Source organism: Coenobita brevimanus, chromosome 55 (genome assembly GCF_032717465.1).
Source record: "Coenobita brevimanus isolate Jiangsu-jjx chromosome 55, ASM3271746v2, whole genome shotgun sequence".
Lineage (NCBI taxonomy): Eukaryota > Metazoa > Arthropoda > Malacostraca > Decapoda > Coenobitidae > Coenobita > Coenobita brevimanus.
In genome coordinates this window covers 60,992,175-61,013,755 of record NC_137008.1, presented here as the reverse complement: position 1 = coordinate 61,013,755, position 21,581 = coordinate 60,992,175, and the positions used below count along the sequence as shown (strand labels likewise).

The 21,581-nt window shown below is 44.2% G+C and overlaps 1 pseudogene across 1 annotated transcript in view; it reads right to left on the bottom strand.

The window, feature by feature from the left end:
* The window catches only part of LOC145401345 (uncharacterized), a 116,416-nt pseudogene that overhangs the window by 70,577 nt on the left and 24,258 nt on the right, over nucleotides 1-21,581 (bottom strand). The window contains exon 2 of the transcript XR_013897576.1: nucleotides 7,348-7,458. The product of XR_013897576.1 is annotated as an uncharacterized LOC145401345 (transcript). The remainder of the gene's footprint in view (nucleotides 1-7,347; nucleotides 7,459-21,581) is intronic.

Below are 21,581 nucleotides of genomic sequence, written 5' to 3'. Positions count from 1 at the left end.
CTTTACCTGTCATCCACATCTGCTCTCCACATATGTAACTATATTTTATACTAACTCAGAATTATCAATATCAATATCAATAACACTCACCTGCCTCCACTCACCCTTATTTGCTCCCTCACCTGTCACCTGCACCTCCACTCCATACTTATCACTATGACACTCACCGCTCACCCTCATCTGCTCCCCACACTTGTCACTCTTACCTTCACTCAATACCTGTCCCTGTCACCCTCATTTTTCCCCTGGACAAAGGCACAATGTCTCGATGATTTCTGGTCGTCCGGTATGGGTCCATTTGCCTAACGTTCTATACGCATCAACATATGACTAATCCCCCTTGTTTCTGGATATTACTGACCCTCTTATTATAATCGAAAATTGATGATGATGATGATGATGATGGTGGTGGTGGTGGTGGTGGTGCTAACAGAAGGCAATGATGTCTGTGGATAATGCCACCTGGTTGGATATCACTATTACTCTCTTAACTTTTGAGACTCTCGCGCAGTACTGGTATGCGCTTCAGTAAAAGAAACGGTGTTTTTATGTAATGCCAGTGTGTTCACTGAAGAGTACCGAACCAAAGCCAATAACATGGATAGAAGCCAGTCTCAATTCACTCCCTTCGTGGTGCAGTGATTTGACGCTAAGCTACTGTAGTCCAAACAACTTCATCCTCTTCACTTCCATAACGTACGATATATATTTATTTATTTTTGCTATCACCAGATTATTTTGTTCAGCTTATGAGAGAATCTTCGAACCGGAGAAGTTAGCTATAGCCCTCATGTACCCTTTCCCTTCATGTTTTCTCCAAGCTGAATAAAATCGTCTGCAGCAAGCATGTACCGATAAATTACGTCACCGGATCGAAGGGTTACGAATACTGTAGCGGGCTGACCCACGACCCTATCAGCAACGGGCTACATGATCGAAATGCATCTAGTTACTTTTGTGAGACTCTACCCAGGCGCTGGTGTATTCTGCCACCACATCGCCAGGAGTTCAGCATGGGTTATCAGCATTTACTAGGACTTATTGGGATTCACTCTGACCACTTATTCACATTTCTCACACCTACCACCCACACCTAGCTCCACACCTGTCACCCCCAACTACCTCCACACCTGTTATCTCAACTACCTTCACACCTGTCACCCTTACCTACCTCCACACTTGTCACATTCACCTACCTCCACACCTGTCACCCTCACCTACCTCCACACCTGTCACCCTCACCTACCTCCACATATGTCACCCTCACCTACCTTCACACATGACACTCATCTACCTCCACACATGTCACTCTCACCTGTTCTTCACACCTATCACTCACACCTACCTCATAACCTGTCACCTACATCTGTTCTCCACACCTGTCACATATAATTCCACTCCACACCTGCATCCTCATCTGCCTCCAAACCGGCCACCCTCACCTGCCTCCATACACCTGTCACCCTCACACACACACACCTCAGCTACAACTCCACACCTGTCACCTTTCCCCTCACCTGATCTGCACAACTAGTACATTCTACCTATTAAGAGCCCCCACAATATTCAGTTCTTATTCCTGTCTCGCCACACCATCACAGAACATCGGGCCGCACTCACGTCATACCATTCTCATCATTCTCCTCAGCCAATTATCAAGTCTCTTTACTCGCAAAGAACAGACAACATTGTCCTCGCGCTGATATCCTACATTCCTCACAAAATATTCTCGTAGTCTCTCAACCCACACCCATCCCCCACCAGCACACTACGACAAACAGCGCTCTCCACTGGCTGAAACAATGTCATCATTCCTCTTCCCTTATCTTAACTCAAATCCCCCAAGCTTTCAACACACACACACACACACACACACACACACACACACACACACACACACACACACACACACACATACACACACACACACACACACACACACACATACACATACACACACACACACACACACACACACACACACACACACACACACACACACATGGAAAGTATTTCATAAAGGGTTCAGTAATATGCCAAGTGAAAATGATCCTAAAATTATTGCCTATATACACAAATACACCATCGTTGTAGCATTCGTTTACTGAGCATCATTACATATTATATATATATATATATATATATATATATATATATATATATATATATATATATATATATATATATATATATATATATATATATATATATATATATATATATATATATATATATATATATATAAAACTTATCCCGAGTGTGTCCAGGTGTCTCCTCATGCCAGTGTAAGGCGGTGTGGGATGGGGTGGGGTGGAGGGGCTGAGTTGGCAGGGTAGGAGCGGGGGCGGGGTGGGGGTGAGAGTGAGGGTGAGGGTAATGGAGGGGAGGGGGCCGCGGGGCGCTGCCCTTAAAGAGATGTGTTGGACAGCTGATGGCCCGAGTCCTGCGCTCCTACCGGATTTACAGCTTTAGTCTGCTAGCGTGCTGGCTGGCGGCATGGTGTGTGCTGGTGCTGGTGCTGGCAGGCAGGCAGTGATGGCAGCATGGTCACGGTAGCAAGACGATAATATAGCAAGACGCTTATGGAGGGTGGATGGCCACGATGGCACAATGGTCATGATGGTGGAAAGGCGGGAATGATGGTAGGGCAGTGGCAGGATGGCAATGGTGTTTGGACGGCCTTCGTGGCGAGACAGATATGGTGGCAGGATGGCCAAGGGGGTAGGATGGCCAAGGTCGTTGGATGGCCATGAAGACAGGATGGTTATCGCGGCAGGATGGCTGACTGGCCTTGGTGTACATACGCGTGTCCTTGAAAGGCTGTGGTTCCAGGGTCGCGCCTCAAGAGCTCACCACCACAAGCGACCGTCCTGGCGCCGGGACCATGTTGAAAACACCACACACACACACACACACACACACACACACACACACACACACACACACACACACACACACACACACACACCTTCCTCAATAATGTGGATATGTGTTATAGGTTCAGTGTGAACAATTGCTGCAGCTAAGATTGCATACTGCCTCACTCTATGGTTCGTATTCTAAATGGCTTTGGTGATGTCGTAACACCTCTTTTTTCGCCACGTGAAACAAAATATCCCCACGTATGTTACTGATGCAAAACGTATTGATATCAAAACGACATAATAAACATACAAGAGAATGTTGCCGTGTAATATGAAAAATTTATCGCTGAGGAGGAGGTGCTATGATGTTTGCTACGCCACCAATAATTGAACCCTACGCTCTAACGAAGGTGAACAGACATGCCTTTCGTTTCCAGGTGTTTTCTAGTGTGCGATATAAAACAGCTGCTCTATGGTTCGTATTAACAAATCTTTCTACGTTCAAAATAACCCATAAAGTAATTTCATTGAGAAAATATAATATAATGTTGGAAATGTTGTAGGCATATCATGTTCATACATGAATTTCTGTAAGCACTTAGCTTTAGCTTGATCTCGCTTTCATTTTGTTAATTCCGGTCCCGTATGTCATCATAACATAGTTAATATGACTAATGTAATTTGTTCCACACACACACACACACACACATATATATATATATATATATATATATATATATATATATATATATATATATATATATATATAAAAGCCGTACACAAGTCTTAGGCGTCTTCCTGTACTGAGCCAAGGAAGGGGGGGAGGGGGAGAGGGGAAGGGGGGAATGACAGGAGGGTAACGAGGCAAAGTGAGGGGATAGGAGGGGGAGAGGAGGGAAAGAGAAAATTACGTAAGGGTACGACTGAGGGAAGAGGGCAGAGAGAGGAACTGGAGAACGACAGGGAATGAGAAGTTAGATATGGGTGAGAGAGAGAGAGAGAGAGAGAGAGAGAGAGAGAGAGAGAGAGATGAGACAAGAGGAGGAGGTACGGGTAAGAATGAGGGTATGGAAGATAGGGAACTGAAATACTGAAGGGGAACAGGACAGTGAGAGGAGAGGAGAGGTAATCAGACAAAATGAGGGGAAGGCAGAAGTGAGTCGTGGAAGGGCTGGCGAGGGGGTACAAAGGAAATTGAGGGGACGAGGGCAGTGAGGGAACAGAGAGATGACCGGAGGATAAGGGTAAGAGTGAGGGAAAAACGACACAGGGAAAGGGATGCAAGACAAGGAGAGGCAGTGTGGGAAGGAGTGAGGACGATGAAAACAGTGAGGGGAAAAGGATATAGAAAGACAGAGCTGGATAAGGGGAGGCGGCAGAGGGAAGAGTGATGGGAAGATTAATACGGGAAAGGAGAGATGAACAGAGAGATGTGTGAGGCAGAGGAGAGGATACCCATGAGAAATGAGGGGAGGAAGGCAGTGAGGGAAAGGAGGGCCGGCCAGAGGGTACAAGGGGAAGTAAAAGGAGTCAAAGCACATCCATACTGCCTCACTATCCTCCCCAACCAAACCTCCATCCCCGATTAGTCTGTATCATCATCCCCACAGAGGGCTTGGGTGAGTTCCAAGATTGTGGGGCTGACGGCAGGTTCACGGGAAGAAAGGATGGACATAGGGTACATGGGAAGGTTAGGAGAAGCAAAGGTCAGAGGATAAGAGAGAAGGAGGGATGGACAGAGTGTAGCTGAAGGAATGATGGTCATAAGATTGGAAGTGAAGTGGAGATGATCAGAGGGTAAGAAGGTGGAAGAAGAATGATCACCGAGTAAGGAGGGAAGTGAAGAGACGATCAGATGGCATGAGGTGAAGGAGAGATGGTCGTAGGGTAAGAGGCGAAGTGAGGGGAAGGAGGGATGATCAGAGAGTAAGAAGAGAAGGTGGGATGGTTACAGGTTAAGTTGTGGAGAAGAAAAAATGATCAGAGGGTACCAGGTGAAGAAGGGATAGCCAGAGAGAAAGAGGGTAAGTGAGGGAGGCAAGGCAAAATGAGGGAGGGAGGGAGGGAGGTAATAACAGTAACACTGTAAAAGAGAAAGCAAGAGGAAAAGTGTGTGTGAGTGAGAGACAATGACTGGGATGTGAGGGTAAGTAAAATGGGAATGAGGGGCAGAGGATAAAATGAAGACAGAAGGATAGTAAGAGACACATGTGACAGTGAAAACAAGAGAGTAAGGGCAAGAGGGGACAGTGGAAAAAAAAAAAAAAGAGGACACTGAGGAAGACAGACGGGGCAGGCATGGGTGAGGGTACGAAAGAGTAAAGGCAAGGAGAGATGAGGGAGTAGGGGCAAGAGGAAAAAGCGAGGGAGAAGGAAAGAAGAAAGAGATGGGACTGTGAGGTAGTGAAGGCAAGAAGAGAGATAAGCAAAGAAAATGAAGAACACAGGGGAGTCAGTAGGCAAAGGTGAAGGCAATACAAAGAGAGTAAGGGAAAAAGTGAAGGAGTGAGAACAAGGAAACAGCCAGACAGGAAGGGCAGACGGGACAGGACAGGACGGGACAAAGGCAAGGGTAAGGGCAAGATAAGTGAGAGTACTGGCAAGAGTGTGGGGGTGAGAACAAGGGAAGTGGGACAAAAGGACTGTACAGGAGCAAAGTGACAGCAAGAAAAAAGGAGAAATTCAGGGCAAGAGTGATGGAAAGTAAGAGAGGAGTCAGACAGGACAGGAGAGGGGCAAGGGTAACGGTGAGGGAAAGTAGGGGTGGGAGATTATGGGAAAGAGTGTGGGAATAAGGGCAAGAGAAGAGTGACACAGAGTAGGGGTGGGATATTATGGGCAAGAGTGTGGGAATGAGGGCAAGAGAAGAGTGACACAGGACTGGAGAAGACAGGGACGAGATTAAGGGTGAGGGTGAGAGGTTTTGGGTAAGGGTAAGGGTGAGCGTGAGGGCGAGGGTGAAGCAGGATGGACACTTTCAGACTGCGAAGGCCAAATGTTAGTCCGGTCCAGCGAGCAATAATACATGACAACATAGCATGGACACTGACCCAACGCCAGGCAAAAATCGTCAGGGAACACGGCGCCCTGAGACGAGGCTTAAAAAACATGCATTTGTATTCTGCAACCAAGAAGAACGGGAGTGAATGTGACAGGAGAATGAGGAGAGGGAGACCAAGAATGAGACAGATGGGGGAGGGGGGTTGGACAGAAGGTGGGTAGGAGTAAAGGAAAGGCCGTAGGATAAAAGGTAAACATCTGTCCTTTGCAACCTGGCGAGGGGAGGTAGATGTGATGGAAGAATGAGGAAAGGGAGAGCAGAAACTTAGGGGAGAGGGGAGTACTGTTTAACCTCCTCAATCTGGTGACATTTTTTCTTCCTATCTTTAGACGATTTTATACTGTTCCTGGCAGAGGCTTACCATTCTCGCATGTCTATGGACGGGTTAAGGGACACAATTTCTAACTCGTAATCAACAAAATCTCTCTCTACAGCCAATATAACCACCAGGAAATAGTAACGCTAAAATGGAATATACTGTACGTTTTCTGACTGACGGGGTTGACCGCTAAACCTCGTGAGGTTCCCAGTGCTGAGTAAGATCACCTGGCATTTGCCACAGTAAAACAGAAATTACTTCAGCTAATGTTCAAGAGTAAACGAATGAAGTAGTACAAAAAGGGCGGTGACATATTCCTCCTATGAAGTGAGCGTTTATCTTTTGTCATAATGAGTACTGAGAGTGTATATGATGGGAGAACGAAGAGAGGATGACCAAGAACGAGATGGAAGGATGGAGTGCAGGAATTCTTAATTCACTGGCTACAGTGGATGTCTCATAGAAGAATAAATAATCTGGTGTTAGCCGGAAGAAAATAAAAATATACAGTTTCTGGGCCAAGACGTTATTCTATGCAAATATTAACATTTCTAAAGTGATAAGGTTCTCCAAGCTGGATAACATCATCTGACGTTACCCGGAATAAAATACCAGGCTCGTGGTCAGAGGGTTAAGGGATGATGGAGGCTTGACGTGGCGGGAGGGGGTGGTGATACAATTCCCAGCTAAAACACACACACACACACACACACACACACACACACACACACACACACACACACACACACCAGAGAACCCATATATTTCTTACTACCAGAACTAAAAGGGGTTTATATGGAGGTAAAATGGGGAGAGTACGGCAGAGAACGAGAAGGAAGAAGAGGCAGGTAGAGTGCTGAATGGAGGCGGTGGAAATGAGTAGCTATAGAATTCCCACAAAAAAGTAGCCAATTATTCCCTGCCCTGCCAGCAAAATTACAGAGGGTGTATATGGCAGACAAGAAAAAAAGAAGGGAACAGAATGAAATAAAAATGAAGAAGGTAGCGTACTGAAGGGAAAGAAATGGAAGGGAAGAGAAGGGAAGGATGAATGAGAAAAAACTGCAACGTGGGTGAGCGAGAGAGAGTACGAGGGGTGGTACCTGGAGTGTATGGGCTTGTGGTGGTCGTGTAGGTGGTCTTGGTCGTCGTCGTCGTTGTCGTCGCTCTTGCCCTCCTCTGTGGTGGCCTCACTGCCGCCGCTCCCGCCGCGCCTGTAGGAGGAGAACCAATAATACCAGCACCACAGACACCATCAGTAGTAACACCATGAGACACATACCACCATTAACACCAAAGAACAAACCATTATACACAACAGAATGCATATGGTACCATTAATGCCAGCACGGGGGATACCATTACCAACAACAAAACACACACCATTATACCAGGACAAACGCATCATTGTAAACAACTGAAGACATTGTAAACAACAGAAGACACACATCACTAGTAGCTAACAGTAATGCAGATACCATTCATAACACCAGGACACACACACACCATTAATAACACCAGGTCACACACCATTAATAACACCAGGTCACACACAATTAATAACACCAGGTCACACACCATTACTAACACCACCACTAATACCAGGACACACACCATTATTAACACCAGCAGTAACACCAGAACTCACACCATTACTAACACCAGGCTCCACACCGTTACCGGCACGAGGACACATTATTACTAACATTACCAATAACACCACGTTTAGATAAATGCTTTCAACACAGCGACGCCTTGAGCACTGTACTCTTGCAATCACTAGACGAATTCATTAAAGGAACTCTCTCGTAGTGAAGTGATCAAGGAAGATTATTTGTATCCCCTAACTATAAGTCTTCTGTAATCTAAATAAAATACTCAACGTCATCTCTCAGTATATGCTACAGTTCTCATTACTGGTGTGGTAATATCAACGACAGTGTTTTCTCGTTTTCTGACATGTCGACGGGTACTGTGTGAGATCAGAAAAAACTGTCGTAGGGAAATGGGCAAACTGTGCTAACGAAACTGTAATTCAGAAACGATTCCTAGTCCCACCCTGGGATTGATCTCGTGGCTTTTCGGATCACAGTCCAGTGCTTTATCCACTCTACCACTATTTCCCCTTATGAATATTTCTTGTGTACACTTTTTCGCTGCGGGGGACACGAGAAACAAGTCAACCCCGCTGTGCCTGGCAGATGTTCGCCCCCAGCATCTACACGGGACGCATATTTCCCTCCTACACGCCATTTCATCACCGAATGCTAAGTCTGTGCTCCACAGGGCAATCCCTCTTACTAGTAACCTTAGCCTAAAACACCCAAGCAAATCTTAGGGAGACCATTATAGCCCATAAGGTCATCAGTAAACTGTAGGTCTGCAATGGTGGTTGAGAATTAGACTCATGCTGATGTAGGCTAGTTTTTCTTATTCAAATTTAGTCCAAAGATGAATTCCTGATGTTTGGCACACATTTCCCAGATTTCATGCTTCACCTCTCTCTCTCTCTCTCTCTCTCTCTCTCTCTCCTCACTCCGGCTGCCTATCTGTTACTGAGAATTTATAGGTTTGAATGATGACTGAAATGATGCGAGGACCATTTCATTAAACAGACTACTATGGTGACAGTTCTAGTACTATTGGGATTTCTCAATAATATTTCCGACTCCTATCCAATGAGATCATCAGTAGGAAGTAGGGTTTTGATGATGATGATGATGATGATGATGATTATGATGATGATGATGATAATGATGAGGGTAAAGGTGAGGGTGAGAAAGAGAAAAAGAAGGTGGTGGTTGTAGTGGTGGTGGTGATGGTGGATGGCTAATAATGTAATAATAATTTAGCGACTAAAGCAAAATAGATGGCAATAACGATAATGCTGCTGCTCGTGGTCCCTCCTGCTAGTATAGACGCACCAAATTTGAAGTGTGTGTGTGTGGGTGGAGGTGCTAGGGGTCGCTAACATCAGCCATCTTCCCCAAGAGTGATGTTTAGCGGACATGTGTTGTGTTGTGTGCTCCGCTTTACAACTATACTCGTGCACATGGGCAGCACGTGGGTTGCTCATTCACGCTTGCTAACACCTTTAATCCAATGACGTCGCCTCATTTTAATCAGGTACTACCAGATGATGTCACTCAGCTTAATGGATAGCTCTTGTCGGGAATGGGTTAATGAAGGCGCAACATCTGCAGAACTTATCCTGTTCGAAGTCTTTCCTAAGTAAACAAAACTGGTTGTAGATAATAATAAGAACTAGAGGGGCACTCAGTGAAGCGCATCTCTCCTGCAATGGGCAACGTGATTTCCAAACAACTCTTTATAATGGGTTAGGGTTTCTCATCACTGATTAAGATTTCGCAAAAAGTTTTATCGGATCCGAAATCTGTAATAAGATCCGAATCGGTCCCAAAAGTTAATCGATTGTTCCCTGGGACACGGGCTATCTGCCCACCAAATTTGGTTGAAATCTCTCTTAGTTTTTGAGTAATCCTGCTAACAGACAAACTGGAAAGCACTCAGAGAGTGCACACCTCCGCCAATGCGGAGATGTAAGAAAACAGACACTGTATGACCAGGGTTATGGGACGTACAAAATGATGCAGGGTAAATGCTGGTAACGCTGACTAAGCCGTCCCTGCAACACGAGAACTGGGATGTGGAATACATAAAATGCCCTGTACATAGCCGCAGTCACCTCTGGCAGAGAATGTTAGGTAGTACAACAGAGACACGACAACACTTAACCACTTCAACCTCTGGACGTTATTTATTTTATTCTTGCAATCTACTGACGATTTTATTAATCTCAAGAGAGGAGGTGGATACAGTTCTCGTAACTACTTAGATACAAGAAACTTTTCCTAAGTAGAATACAATCGTCTGGATATAGCAAGAATAAAATAAAAGAAGACAATGGGTTAAAATCAATCCCTAATAGAGGAAACTGTGACGAAGCTGCACTACACTAAACATTTTGCCACGTAAAACTACACTACACCACAGCTGTACTACACAACTACACTACACTACACTACACCTTACCACATTATACTACACACTACATAAAAATACACTACACTACACAACGGGACACTACAACTACACTACACTATTCTACCACCGGATACTCCAGCTCACAATAGCACTCGTAATCTTCAAGGATCTTCGTCAACCATATATTTCTCAACATGGCGCGTTAATATTCTTTACTACCATATTTATGCAAACGGTGTCGACAATAAAAAGATAGAAATAATATACAAGTGAATAATAAAGAGCAATATGCAAACATCGCTAAGGACGAGGTGTTAACTTTTTTAAAGGTAGTGATTAACAATATTTTATTCTCGCCAACACCAGACGATTTTATTCAGCTGGGGGAAAGTTCTCCACTGCGCCACGACCAGCGACAAGAAAAGAAAGGAGTGGGGGCGGAGACACGAGGGAGGGGGGAGGGGGGCGATGAGAACCCACCCACCCAGCAGGGGAAGAACGAGGGGAACAATAACATTACAATAAAGCACCCGACACAAAGGAAGAAAGAGAGGGAAGCCGGAGGGAGCAAAAATGAGGGATGCAAATTAAGGATGGAGATGAGCAGTAATGAGGATGAGAGGGGAGCGGCAATGGGTGGAGGTGAGTGGCGAGGGAAGGAGGAACCCAGGGAGTAGATATTAATAATCACAGGGTACGGGGAGACATAATGAATCTTGCAAGCTTCCCTCCACCACCCTCCAGACCTTATTATCCAGGCTGAAAATTGTAGGATAGAACAAATGAAAGCCCTTCCATTTTGAGGGGAGGCGGTGGCTCAATCGGTAGAGAAGTGGCCTGCATTCCTACCAGACCCAGGTTCGAATCCGCGCTGGGACAGGGAACAGTTTAAGGATTTGAATTTCATAAAACCAGACTTTACTGATCTACCATTAGAGTCGCCGACATGTAACAATACCCCCGCAAATACCAACACGCCAGTCCTGTATGAGACAGCCCGAGCATGTATTCAATATGGACGGCGGGTGTTAGCAGCAAAGCCGTGACATGAAGATGTGTATACAGTAGTATGTTGGAGGGATACTGGGCCTTGGAAGCAGGCTGTGAAGCCTATGTGGACAGTCGGACACATTAAAAAAAAAAAAAAATCATCAGCCTCATCGCCGGAAAGTGAATGGAGTCCCTGACTTCACCTTCTCAGTAAGATATGTTTTTATATTTTATTCCACCTACCACATGATGGCTTTGTTCTGCTTAGGAAAGTGAAGGCAGTGAAGGAGTTTACCATGCATTGCATTCCCTTAACCAGACAGTAAACATAAATGCGACTCAGACATACCGGTGCTAACAAATGGGTAAAATAATGTAGGTATGAGGGCCCGAACTATTTATTTTCATTCAAAAGCAATAATCTGCACATGAAGGTGAGGCCTTGCGTGGGTAGACATGGGCGCGGCCAGAGGGACCCAGATCGAAGGTAAGGCAGGAAAGTGGCCACATGGCGTGAGACCGCCGCAGCCGCCAGACAGGGTGGGGTGCTGCCTTAAGGCCGAGGTGACACTTTACAGGAGCCCGCCCAGCACGCACATGTACAGTAAGCGCCTTGGTTATTTATATCAGCCGCTCACACCTGTGCCACCACAACCACGGCGGCTCAGGCTGGGATTAGCACAATGTTTGTCAGTGACTAGTGGGAAATAAAAGCAACCACAATCACCATCACAGCAAATCACGGACTTGTTTCACTTTTCCAGTCTGAAGGGCTCCAACACCTTTAGCGGCATCAGTACCTTACGCAACACCACCGAGACTGTCGCAACACTGTATACACCACACACAGAAAGTCCATGCAATGGACTCGGGTGACTGAGGAACACCAGCCACCACCATTACCAACAACTCAACACATCGCTGCTTTGCCGTGGTCACTCTGCTGTTGTGCAGCAAGTCTGCTCCAATTAAACCACAGACCAGGACACCCCTGCTGATATCATCACACGAATCGTGACTAACAGATTTAGCACTGTTCAGTGCTCAGGGTATGGATTTACAGTAGCAGCGGTAACTTGTGATGGTGCGTGACCCGGTCTATTGTGTACAGGACAGCAGGAGAGTGATCAATTTTGCCGTTTCTCTACGTACTTAATACCTCTGATAAGCATAAGACCTGGCCAGCATGCCACAGTACTGAAGCAACAGAGATCATGCCTGGTTCCGACGCACACAATCACTACAACAATACGTAAGCAACGTGCTTCCTTCACGCAGGGTGGCACGCCAGGCGCCTGAGGGCAGACACGCCTGCAGGTACACACGTGGTCGACTCCCCACCCACAACCCAACCAGTAGCCGGCACCTCACACCACACCATACCACACCACACCACACCACACACCACACCACACCACACCACACCACACACCACACCACACCACACCACACACCACACCATACCCTAACACCTAAACACATGCACGACACCGCTAATGCTGTTTTACAAATTTCATTTATCACTCAAGAATGCATTACACTCCATAATTTGATTCTCTGCTCCCAGTTACACTCTTGTTTTAAAGTCATCGATGAAAGAAGTACTGAAGCCGCAAAATTAGGTATATGGTATTACAGGGGTCATCTTAGGTTTTGCTATCCAACAGAATCAGCCAGCTCATCCGAAACCATGAAAATGTCACTGCCTCCTCTAAACCTTTATCCTCTGTCCTTATGCAGCGATTACCAGCTCTGACAAGTTTCCTCAGCATAATCATTACTGGTCACAAGATCCCGATAAGTCTTCTCTTCTTCCAGCTTAAGGATATCTGCGTCAAACAAAGTGCAAATATTTGAGGAAGCTGGTCGAATCACACAAAATACTTACACAGACACAATACTATTCTCTGCGTAGACGACTGACTGATGAACATAAATCCGATGGCTTAACTTACTGCCATGGGGTCACGTCGGAGTTTTATTCAGGACAAATCCAGATTATTTTATGCAGATGCGAAAATTTTTGAGATTCCAAAGGTTAATCGATACAGATTTTATCTTTATAACGACAAGATTATCCGTCAGTTGAACAAAATCATGACTGCCTGAGTAATATAACCTGATGTGTGCGGACAGAGTGCGTTAAATATCATCTAGCCTTGACTAGCTTTTCAAATATTACAAAAGTGCGTAGAAACAAAGGACGACAAGTTCCCGCAATATTTAGGAATTAAGTCAACTAGCACTGTTACGGTAACCAACACAGTGCTCTCTCTCTCTCTCTCTCTCTCTCTCTCTCTCTTGACAATTCTCGTGTGCTGAGAGGAAAAGCTCAGTTGGCTGATGTGGATGTGGCAAAGGCTATCCGTAGAGATGAAATGATGCAGCCAGTACGTTTTTATTATACATACCTTATACAACTGATTAGCTGTTCTTTTGTTTTAGTATTTATGCAGGAGAGGTACTGGGTTGACTAAGCAGCCCTTGTTATGTATAAGAACTGACAAAGGTGGCGGGATATATACTTGGCCTTTTATATATGTGGAAAAAAAGGACAAGAGAAGTACAACATATGGACCCTCTATATATAAACAAAAAGAAAGAAGAAATAGACATGTCGGTGGCGTTACCTACTTCAAACTCCCCCTCCCCCTCCATTCCCCAGGGTCTTTTCTTCCTTCCCTCCTGTCTTCCTCCCTCCCCTCTTTCCCCCTCCTCTCTTCCCCCCTCCCCCTCTTCACCGTCCTCCGGCAGGCCAACCCAATCTGGTCGTTGTCATGTCCAGAGGCCTAGGCTTTTGAGCGTCCCCCTGCTGTACGCCCATATCAGTGGTCGCGGTCAGCCCGGGAAGGAAGTGATCTCATTACTGGAATTCTCTCTCTCTCTCTCTCTCTCTCTCTCTCACACACACACACACACACACACACACACACAAACACACATAACCCTCGCCGGAGGTACGCCATAAACTCTGTGAGATGCGATACACAACACCAGGAAATTACAAGCGAAGGCAGAACAGAACGATCAAAGGCAGTACCGTACACACCTACACAGACAGACACCCACACAGACAGACACCTACACAGACACACACAAAAACCCAACTAAGCACAGCCGCAAGGCAACATATAAACACAGCCACACAATGACGCAGGCACATGAACACATCCGCAAAGTATAATTTTTTTGTTATGCATGGAAGTCAGACCCAGGCGCTAAAAACATACAGAGTTGTTCTTCCCAAGGAAAAAAAAAAGAACCAAAGGAAGCCAAATTCAAAATCCACTTATTGCGAGATGTCTGGACACATTGTGTTTAAAGACGAGAAGTCATAGAGAGAGGAAAGTACAAAGTAAGGAAGATAGTTCCAGAGTTGACTTGTACACAGGACTGACTGAGAGTATCGGCTAACTCTTGCATTGGAGTCCTGGACAGAAACGGGGTTAGAGTGTACCACCAAACGTGTGCTATGCCCTAATGGAAGAGGGGATGCAAGCAGACAGTTCAGAAGAGCTGAACTGAATTAGCAACAGTAATGAAATAAAGATGCAACACTTTGGCGAAGAGGAAGAGGTCGAAGGGAGTCAGTGAGAAGAGGCGAGTCAACAAGAAGAGAAGCCCTGACTCTACCTTGTTGAGAAGAGTTAAATACAGGAAGCCCCCCACCCCCCACACACATACGCGTTGTACGCCAAACAGGGGCGAATAAAAACCCAGGATAACGTCGACAACTTAAGGGTAAAGAAAGTATGGATTCGGCTTGGCATGCCCATTCTCTTAGAAGCTGATTCTGCAATGGAAGTAATATCTTTCCATGATACGTTCCAAGGAAAGAAACCCCAAGGATATTACGAGATGATGAAGGACTGAGCTGTGTGCTGTTGAATACTAAGAGATATTCCTGTGAAAGATTTCGACGGGTCGAAAGATGTAGGAACTGATCCACGCAATACCACAGGCTCATATACGCACAGCCACTGAGCAATACACAGATGGCCACAGAATAACAGCCACACATAAACAGAGCCACATATAAACACAGGCGCAGTTACACAGTAACATATAAACAGCCACAGAATAACACAGCCATACATATGAACAGCCCCAGAAAAACAAAGCCACACATAAACACAGCCGCAGAGTCACATAGCAACATCTAAACAGCCACAGAATAACACAGCCACACATAAACAACCACAGAACAACACAGACACAACTAAACACAGCCTCAGCGTCATATAGTAACATATAAACAGCCACAGAATAACACAGCAACACAGTAACATACGACTATAAACACAGTCACAGAATAACACAAAAACACAGTCGCACACGTCATTAAAGGCTAACATAAATACAGTTACACATTACACATACACACAGCTACACAAAAACACAATAAAACAATAACTCAGCAGTAAGTAAAGCTTTTGCCGGAAATCTTGTAGCCATGCATGTGAAAGATTGTGTTTATCTATACCTTTTTTTTTTTAACCAAGATTTAAATAGCAAGTATGTGTCATTATAAATATATATCAAATACTAAAAAGGCATGTAAGAGTAAAAAAAAAAAGTGACACATTACGAATAAAAAATATAACATCGTGGTAAACAGAGCAGTAAAAGTAAGAGAAAAAATATCAAGCTGTAAAAACGCAAGAACTCAAAAAAAAAAAAAAAAGTAAAACAAGAAAGAAAAAGTATATTAAAAACAGAGTAGCACGCGCACGAAAGAAAAAAACTATAAAAGAACAACAAAGGAAGTAAAAACAGCAAGAAAAAAAGGCAAGAAATTAAGAAACTGGAAGTAGCAAAGTGGATGAAAGAAAAAAGCAACAAAGCAAAAACGAAGTAAAAAAAAATAGCGCGAACGAAGACACTAAAAACGTATAAAAAGCTCAAGTGATAAAAAGGCACGAAAAATAACAGGAAGAAGTAAAATAAGCAGTAAAAATTCACGAAAAAGGTAAAAAAATCAAAATAATAAAAAAGTACATAGAAAGCTGCCAAATGAGCTTCATATCAGACTGCCGGGATGGAGGCGTGGGACTTATAAAAAACGGTTAATTCTCGGTTCTACTTTTTACCCCAGTCATTAGCATATTTTATCATTAAAGTTGGCGCCACTACTACCTGCCCGAAGTGATTTGCATATAGATTTGCCCTTCTAGTAGTATGGCAATTTCATTTGATTCTGTGCTTGCTACCACCACACGATTTGGGTTCAGTTTAGGAAAGACTCGGTGTTGCGAAGGAATTAGAAACATTCTCAGTGATTCCTTTTAGTTCATCCATCTCTCCCTCATTCATTCGTGCATTCCACCTGAATCAGGAGTGTAGAAGCCCGGGCTAAGGCGTTTAGTTCACGCATTTAAAGCATGGAGAGCCAAGTGCTTGGCGTGAGAAACTACGTGAGCAGGATGTACCTCAACCAGCCCTTTAAATCTAACATTTATGGGTCACATCTGGTTGCAACACCTGAACCCACTAGACCACAAGGAGTGCACTCAAATGGTTATACGGTTATCACCTACCGCAATAAATAGTTTACAGTAGCACCAAAAAAAAAAAAAAAAAAAAAAAAAGTCTTGTCATTCAGTACAGTCTGGTTGCACCACACTGAGTAAGCGAATGGTGGCTGCTAGCAGACGATGTTATTAAACACAGAAGACCCATAATCGTGCAGCGCTTAGCAACAATATCCATTACAGTAAGCCAATTACAACGATGAAACATTTATAAAATCCTTTTCATTACCGACAGTCTATTTTATACTGCTTAAAGGCGACTTTTCGAAGTGGAAATGTTAAAAACAATCGTCATTACATTCGTTTGTACGATCGCGTATTTCATTTTATTTCTACCACCTCCAAAAGATTTTTTTCGCCTTAGATGATATCTCTCGCAGAGAAAAGGTTAGCAATAACTTCCACTGAATCCTCCAGTGTTATGCAGGCTTCGATACTTCATTCTTGCTAACGCCACATTCTGGTTAGGATAGGCCTCTGGTAATGATGCCCCAAACCCATTCAGCCCGAGAACATCATTTTAATTTCATTCTTTCTACCACTAGACAATATTTTTCGGCATAGGTGAAAACTTTGGCAGGGACGGGTTAATGAAAGCTGTGATCTAACCCATCCAGTTCGACAAGTTCCCGCTCAGCTGAATTAAATCGCCCAGAGGTAGCAAGAGTAGAACACAAGAGACGTCATCGTAGTGAAAGGATTAAAAACGCAACATTCAGAGCAAACCTTATAAAATCCAGCAGAAAATTCATATTAAAAAGGGGCAGTAACCCTTCCATACTACGTTCCCTCTAATATTTAACTCTTGCCATCACCAAACAAGTACATTCAGTTTATGAGAGACCTCTGGCTGTCAAAAGATAAACAATGCAATATTCACAACACACTATCAAATCCGTCGGCAAATCCCTGGAATTGCCGAAAAAATAACAATACACAGGTTCGACGATGTTATGACACGAACAGAGGTGACAAAAGTATATGAAACATGCAACACCATAACTATATCGCTGGAACTACTGGAAAAAAAAAAAAAAAAAAAAAAAGGATTACAGAAGAATTAAAGCACAGTACAGTGACAACCAATCACTCTAAAAACTGATAATGGATTACAGCATCCCTGGAATTATGTAAAAAAAAAAAAAATGCTTTTGCGACAACGACCAATGTGACACGAATATCAAGCATGCAAGACTGACAACGAATAAACTTTAAACCTAACAGTGACTGAGCAAGAATAATTATATTCCTGAAATAATAAAGAAAATACACGAATACGACGTAAAATATAAACAGCCACAGAATAACACAGTCACACAGCAACATACAAGTATAAACACAGTCACAAAATAACACAAGAACACAGTCGCATTCGGCAGTGCGTCCTTGAATGCAAGGCCTGGGGGTAGGGCTAGGTTTACGATGGAAGAGTTGAGAGGTAGGATAGGACTGCAGCGTATTTGTGTTGTGATGAGGAGAGGTAGATTGAGATGGTTTGGACATGTGAAGTGGATGGGGGATGATAATTGGGTGCGGAAAGTGATAAGTGTTATAATTAGGAGTAGATTTGCGAGAGGTAGCCAGAAAAAAACCTGGGACGAGGTCATTGAGTGTGACCTCAGCGATAAGGGACTGAAAAGGGAAGCTGCCAGAGATCAAGCAGCATGGAGAGCCGCCATTAGGTGAACAAGGCCGACGCATGCAAGCATGTTGGAGCCTTTAAAAACGAAAAACGAAACGAAACGACGCTTTTACAAGGACAAATATGACAAGAATATCATGCAGGCAGCACTCTGACAACCTATCAGCCTTAAAACCGGCGGTGACTAACAGTGGGTGTGAATAAAACAGGTGCAACACAGCCCCAGTGAATAATAATAGAGGGAGTGCATGATACATCGCACCTGGGACCCGGCGTGGACAAGTACAGGGCAAGGGTCTCCCACAGGTGCTCTGGAAATGGTCTAGTGCCGCCCCTCAGAAAAGCTCTATAGAAAAGTGTACCTGATGTCAATACCGTTCTCTCTTCAGCGATCTATACAGGAGTTCAGGAAATGGTCCTAGGGCCAAGCCCCAGAATCACTCTACGGAAAAATGTACCCTGATTTCACTAACCTTTTCAGAGCAATACGGAATGGATAGTTCTACCCATCAAAATTACTCTACGGAAACGCCAATCCAGGTTTCATTATACATGGTTCTCTTTTGGTAGGGGTACAGGGGTACTATCGACTCTCAAAATCATTCTGCAGGAAAGGCTACCTGGAGTTCACTATCTATTTCTTCTGCACCTGCATGGTTCTTGTGTTTTTGTGTCCTCCACTACAGTTTGTGTTTTATTCCTCTCCTCAGTTCATTCGCTTGTCGCATCTTTCTCTCTCTCTTTGCTCTCCACTTTTAATTGCCATCACTCCCTACGTTTTCTTCAATCTCATAATTAGTATCGATCAGTCTACAAACACGCCTTACTGCTGTGCTCACATACTTTTTCAGCTTTGATGTCACACGCAATTATTATTCCAACAGTTCCAGGGACAACTTTGATCCTTTTCAGTGGAAAGGAAGCGCAGATAGGGAACGCTTGTATCGCTAGTTGTACACTGAGGAGGATGACAGTTGATGCTGATACTATTTGGGATAAAATTTTCGTTAGACAGCAGAGTTAATGGAGTGTCCAGGTACAACAAGGTGCGTTTACAGATTCAACAGCATGAACTGTGAGCGGGAAGAATGCAATGGGATAAACTGTCAGTGTTGTTACCATATTTTTTATGCAAAGAAGAAGGAACCAAAGGCCTGAAGCCTGTAAATTGTTCCCTCCATGAAAAAAGAAAAACATAATAACAGAGAGCCAAATTCAAGATCCATTTATTTCGAGATACCTGGACACACTGCGTCTGAAAGACTGGAGACCATAGGCAGTAGGAAATACAGACAGGAAAACAGTTCCAGAGATGACCTGTTCCATAGATGAAGGACTGGAAGTAACGGTTCACTCTTGCATTAGAAAGTTGGACAGAAAAGAGATGAGAGTTTGTTGCTGGAAGGGTGCTACGCGCCCGTCGTAGAGGTGGAGGGATGTAAGCAGACAGTTCAGTGGAGCAAAGGCCATTGAAGATGCGATAGAAAAATAGATAAAGATGCAACAGTGCGACGAAGAGACAGAGACTGAAAGGAGACAGTAAGAGGAGGAGAGTTAATGAGATGAAAAGCCTTTGACTCCACCCTATTGAGAAGAGCTGTATGTGTGAAGCCTCCTCACACATGAGAGTTGAACGCTACACAGGGGCGTAGAAACCCGTGTATTGCGTCAACAACTATGCAGGGGTAAAGAAAGCACGAAGTCGGCTTAGCACAACCAATCTCTCGGAAGCCGATTTTACAACAGATATACAGATGGTCACGTTATTATAATTACCTAGCCATCTCTAATAGCTGTTTGTGGGTGGATGTATGTACGAGGCATTAAAATTCGTACATAATTCCTGACTGATTACCCATTAATTTGCTTCTGTGCTCTGGTATTCGTATATCGTGCTTTACTCTTCACTGCTGTACTTAAATACCTTATGTTGTTGATGGGACGGCAGCTCAAGCTAGATCTAAACTCCCATTATTACCACGCGCATCTTCGTCGACGTAATCTCCTCCTGATTTTGTTTATCATTTCAGTCTTGCTATCGCTTGGTGGCTTAATACAGAATTGGAAAGCTTTCTTATACTGAATGGGTTGGAAACAATCTACATTTAGATGACGCTTTAATGACTGATGCTGAGAGAGAGAGAGAGAGAGAGAGAGAGAGAGAGAGAGAGAGAGAGAGAGAGAGAGAGAGAGAGAGAGAGAGATTTGCTACGGCCAGATAATTTTGTTTAGGATATGAGGAACCTCTAGTAATTTAGGGGTAAATATGGCGTCACTGAGTTTCTGGTTCTTTATTTACATGTTCTTGAGGTGGCGTTGTTGATAATTTTGTCTTCATTCATACAGCTGTCATACTCTTCACAGCCAGACTAGAGGGAATTTTAAAGAGAAAAGAGCACGAGAAACAGGATTATTTTATTTATTAGTAATAGAAGATATGGAGCTTGTTTCATCCTGCAAATTTATTATATTTTCTGATAACTGCGGACCCTGGATGGCTCTATAGGTGTATCAAGATGGCGGCGTCCGAGCTTCACCTTCGTACCCTCACCTCGCCAACCTATCGCTGCTCCCGCCTCATCGCGCCAACTAATAATAGCCGCCAAAGATCTCAGACACCGACACACCTTCAGCAAACGACCCTTTAATTTTCGATAGCATTGACTCTGCGGGCTGGTGAGTTGGTGTCAGTGGCGGCGTGCTGGTGATGGACGTGGTGACAAGGCAGACACCCAAGTTTCCCCAGCAGGCAGTCAACAAAGCGTGTGCAATGAACGCTGCTAACTTCACCACGTTCCTTGATGGCAGGGAATCAACCACCGTGGAGGCATAGAGCAAACAAGGCCTCTGCAAACAATATCACTGCCTTCATTACGTTTTCTGTTACTTGCTTTCACTCGTTATATGACGCAAATTAACTCTTCCACTATGAGATGTCTCCCCTTGGGCTACGTATATCGTTTCCAAGTTACTATAAAGGATGTTTAAGTACACAAAATGATAGGTAGAAAAGATACGCGGTCTTGCCTTAGCATTATGATCTATTAACCACTTAAGTACGATGGGATCAGAGTGACGGCTTTGTGACAAGTGCAGGACAGAATCCCCAAAAGGCAGGTGGAGGCTTTTATGATCATACACAATCACTAGAGGCAAAGGCAAGTCCTCG